This window comes from Macrobrachium nipponense, chromosome 18, assembly GCF_015104395.2.
Source record: "Macrobrachium nipponense isolate FS-2020 chromosome 18, ASM1510439v2, whole genome shotgun sequence".
NCBI lineage: Eukaryota > Metazoa > Arthropoda > Malacostraca > Decapoda > Palaemonidae > Macrobrachium > Macrobrachium nipponense.
This window is the reverse complement of record NC_087211.1, coordinates 29,525,461-29,530,930: the sequence shown is the minus strand read 5'-3', so window position 1 is coordinate 29,530,930 and position 5,470 is coordinate 29,525,461.

Below are 5,470 nucleotides of genomic sequence, written 5' to 3'. Positions count from 1 at the left end.
TTATAGCCCAAGGCCCGTGACTTTCACCAAACCAGGCCATTACGCCGGTCGCAGTCTTGTATCTCTGATGTGTGACTACTTGGCCTTTACCAGTTGAGTGGTTAGGGTTCCCACACTCTTACCACACACAAACCTTAACTACTTTGCCAACAATTTCCGATGGCCAAAGCATATGTCACAAAGGATATGTCTATTGTAAACACTTAAGATTTTTTATATATAGGAATAATGCAAATTACTTGAAGAATTTGAGATATTTAGAAATGATAAAATATTTGGTAACAATGGCAGAAAACAAATATATAAATAAAATTGTTCCAAAAAGAATACCAACTTGCAGTAATTATGCTAATAAGAAACCAAGCAAAGAACTTAGAGTCCATCAAATTGTATACCAATATCTCTAACAAGTTGTCCACGTAAAGTGATGAAAAAAACTGCAAATTCAAGGCTAATAATGTACCTATAAACAACTAATATAATCACTCCAGCCATTGTGGATCACATAAAAATAGATCAACAGAAGATCTATTATGTAAGACCACATTCATGGAGGAAAGGAGCAAAAAGCAATAACTATTGCCATATTTTTTGATGTCCAAGGTCGTAAGATAATAAATGGGGACACACATTATATTGAAAATGGTGTTCAACATTGGTATGTGAGACCACCTGCTTTTGACTGTAAATAAACTTCACAGACTGCACTTTACAGGTGTGCCTGGATCTCGTTGGTAGGCTTCCTGTCCTCTGGTGTTAGATTTGCAGCAATATTGTGTAATAAAACAAGCGGATTCTCTTTAGCCAAAAAATGATCTCATTGCCAGAAAAGAAGGTTGGGAGGCAGACATTTCCTGTAAATTAATCTATTTGTATCAAAAAGGTATATTTTAAAACTTTCATAAGTTTTCTTACAAACCCTTTGATTTACAATAGCCTGACCAGCTGTTGAGGCAGGAAGGTTTCTTGGTAAGACTGAAACTGTGCTGAGCATCAAACTGAAGTGCAAGTGAATGTGAAATCACATCTTCCACTAACAAGGAATCACAAAATGAAATGTAACCTTATTATTAAGAGTAGTATAGGTTGAAACTTTCAGGCTTTGTTAAATGTATCCAAGTCATACTTGCAGAGTCAACACAGCGCATCCTTTTGTGCCCTTGGTACTACAATATATGCTCTTGACGTAATGGCACAGATTTCAGATTAGTCTGTGTGAACACCTTGTTTGTGAAGGCAGGTCTTCATTCAGTAACATATGAGAGTGGTGGAATACAGAATCTGATAGACTACCTTAAGGTTAAATAGGCGTTTGTGAAACAACACAGGTTGAAGGGATCAAGTATTAAAATACAGGATCTAAAAGGATAAGTGTTAGCAATATAAGAGAAGGAAAAAGACATCAGTTATAAATAAATTTAAGAAAGGAGGGAGTTGGTCGAGTAGCAAATATGTGACATAATATAAGAACATGTGTGAAAGGTAGTGCAGATGAAGCAGTTGGGCAAACATGTATGTCGTGAATTTTAGCGAGGATTAACGATTCGTAAATAATCCCAGATGTAACGGGACGGACAGCCTATAGCTTCTTTGAGGAAAAATCCACAAACGGGGGTGAAAATTGAACGAAAGTCGTATTTTACAAAATTGAACTCAATATATATATATATATATATATATATATATATATATATATATATATATATATATATATATATATATACATGGAAATCAAAACGCCACAGAACTTTACATTCATTTCATAATTTTAGAAAACCACCAAAAATAAATCTTGTTTTAATAAAACAAGGATTTGAAGCTAAAGCTGGATGGTTAAACAATATTTAGGTACATGATTCTTATAAAGTAACTGTCCGACGGATGGCAAACTTATACTCTGATAAATCTAACACTGCCCCAAGCTTACAAGTAACACCAGATTCTAGCTAACCAAATGGCTTGGACCCAGTCCTGCACGGTTGTTACCCGTACAAGTGCCTCAGGAAGAAGGACGAGTTGTTCAGCTTGCGCTGTGCATGGTCGGTTGTCAACTCTGGCACTACAGTGACACACTGAATACATTGGACATTTTTGTCAAATTATTCACTGTTCAATTAAAATCAAAATATGTTTAAACTTCTATAAACGCACAGATGATTCTCTTGGGCATTAATTTGTTACAATGAAGAACCAACACGCCAGTAGTCTACCTTCTTCCCTGCCTAAATCGTGAAGATTTTGTTGCAAATAATATGGCCAGTATTAATCGCGACAGTGTCTATGGAGTGTCCAAAAGGTAAGAAAAGTGGTTGTTGATCGAATAGAATTGGCAGAAGTCTAGGGTTTTGAGAGAGGAAGATAAGAAGAATGCGTGCAAGGTACTGAGGAACAATGTAGAAAAGAGGAAAGCCTTTAGAAGAGCTTCGAAGTCTAGTTGAGTAGAAGGTTTGGAATAGAGGAGGGTGAAAAGGATGATGTTTACAAGTATCAAAGTCAAGGAAAAGGCTGAGACAAAATCTGAGTCGGTCAGTCAGGTGTCATCAAAGACAGAGATTGAAATATCTTGCATAAGGATGATGGCATAAAGAGAAGATATTTTCCGATTATTATAAGCAAATTTCAAACACAAAATGAAAATGGGGATTTTGGGGAGTTGGGAGGATGGTTGGGATAGTGATTGAAGAGCGATATATTCGATGGAAGTCAACAGAATTACCTGTAACATTTATTTTGCCTGTGCTCAATAAAATTTAACTTTTAATTTATATTTCCTCCTTATCAAGTAACCTGTACTGATTTAGTGTATTTTTAAAGGTAGGATGAGGTGGTTGACTGTTTGGTTAAGTGTAGTCTACCCTAACCAGTCTGTAATCCGGGAAAATTACTAATTCGGCGCCCTACAAGTTCCAATGATCCCGGCCGATCTTTGATGGTTGACGTGTATTGTTTAAATGGTTACGATAACAATAAGGTTTTAAGAGATATCTTATATATTACTCTTTATATATATCCGTTCTCATCACCATTTTTTAATTACCACTGATATTTTCTTTTATTTATTAATCCTAGTTCTTCCAAGTTGATTTTTAATCATTTCGATAATAGAGCTTGTCTTGAAACCACCATAGAATAAAAAGATCCAGAAATATAGTAATTTGTATTTCTCATAAGAAGTAAATGAACCTGAAGAGTTAGATGGTGTAGTGTGGGAAGAATCAAAAGTGCTTGAACACTTGATTAGGATAAAGAAACTGGTAAGACGGGATGATCTGCAAAATAAACAAAAGCAGTGTGGGTACAAATAAATGTAAGGGAAATATTGCATAGGTATGTGGACAATTGCTGACAAACTTAAGGGAGGGGTTAGCAATCGGTTTCTGTGTTATAGATATCGTGTTTGGCATAAAGGACAACGAAGACAGATCGTATTATATCGTATTTATTTGGCACTGAATAAAATACATGTTGATCTTGTAGAGCGGGAAAAGCAAGGAGACTTGAGAGCAATACTGGGCATCCGTGACAACAAGACTTGCAGTAGAGTAGAGAATATGACAATAGATAAGTCTAGTACTGGACATGAATGCACTGAGTGTGACAACGGTGTTGGTTGAAGATATATCTCAAAAGTTCCGAGTGCCCATTGGGGTTCACATTGACCGAAGAAGAACTTTCACAGCAAGCTAAAGCGGCTGAGTGAGGAAAAGAGACAAAAGTGGCTTTTATATGAAAGGTTATTGATAATAAGACACATCACTCGCAATTAGGGTTTATACCTCTTGTTTGGGAGATACCCAAGGCTCATTTTAGATTTGTGGGAGGAAGGCTATGAAAGATTAGGAAGTCAGTGGAAGATTGACTAGAAAATTGCTGGAATACTCAGAAATCAGCATCGGGACTAACGAGAAATAATCTCTGCAAAAGCTTGAAAAAATAAAAGATCAGAAAAATTAAAACTGAATAATTCTCTAATAAAACAGAATATTATTCTCATTATTTGGATACTTGTGTAATGATCCATGCAATAAGCAACCGTTGTCTACAGTGTTTTGTTTCTAGTCGCAGTGAAATTTCGGTAAGAAAATCTGTTCCATTTGGGCGATACATATGCTGCACTCATTTGGTGCAGGACTTCTGCTCCATTCCAATGCTGATTTTTTTTTCTTTTTTTTGCTTTGACGGGGTTTCCTCTGTTAATATACTTTTTTGAACAGAATAGGGAGGACTGTTTTCTATATTTTTTCTACCATTTTTTTTCTATAAAAGGCTTTCGAACCTTCCATGATTCAACTGATTGTTCGCTTATTTTGTATATAACGGACATACTTTCCTTGTGGTTAAGCCATTTTCCCATTAATGTATTGTACTGCAGAGTAATCTGAGCATCATTCGAAAATCTGCAGTGTTTTCTTAAAGTTAAATGATCATCTTTATACAAGTCTCAGTTATGATCCTCGGCAAACCTGATATGAGTATCTTTAGTAGGCTTCATGATTGGTACAGTTCATGAAAATCGGCGTTCTTCAACAAACCACCCATGCCCTTGTGATGTGAGGAAACAAGGTTAAGAAACATATGTTTTGATTTTCCCGTTTATGGTAGATAGCTTTGTTTTAATCCTTCTTCTACTTTTCACAGTAGTGGAGAAACCAGAGCAATTTTTTTCTTTTTGCCTTTTATGTCTCATCCTCCCTTTCACGCGAGACAGGTTGTAAAGAAGCTTCCCATAGCTAAACGTACATTCTTTACAGCTGGTGACCATTGAACCAATAAAGATACAGCCTCGCTCCTCTCACTTTCGGACTGGCAACCAGTCAATCAATCAATCAATCATATATATATATATATATATATATATATATATATATATATATATATATGTATATATATATAGATATATATATATATATGAATTTTTATCACATCACCGTGATTCATATACACGCATTAAGCTAGATATATATATATATATATATATATATATATATATATATATATATATATATATATATATATTATTGTGTGTATTTATATGCACGCAGTCAAACATGCATCATATTACCAGACAAATGGGCTGTAGGAATATTAACATCAAACATTACAAGGTTGGTTTCGCTCCCTACTGGTATAATTTCATGTTTTACTCGTTGCAGAAAGTTGTTGAGGATGTGAAAATCCGAATGAGACCACCACTTCTACAAAATTAAACAATAAATTGAAAAAACTATGAAGTGATACTGATCATATTATGTATGTGTACTGTAGTCATAGATATTGACCACTATTTACTTATTTTTACAAATGAATTAATGCAGTGTACATATAAATACATAGATGATTACCATTTTGCATATATTAATTTTAAAGTACGTAATAAAAGCTTCATTTATCCTGTCTATTGTTTATAGAATTTTACCAACAAATCACTGTGTTGTGTTTGTATGAAGGAACCTTGATGAGTAACTTTTTT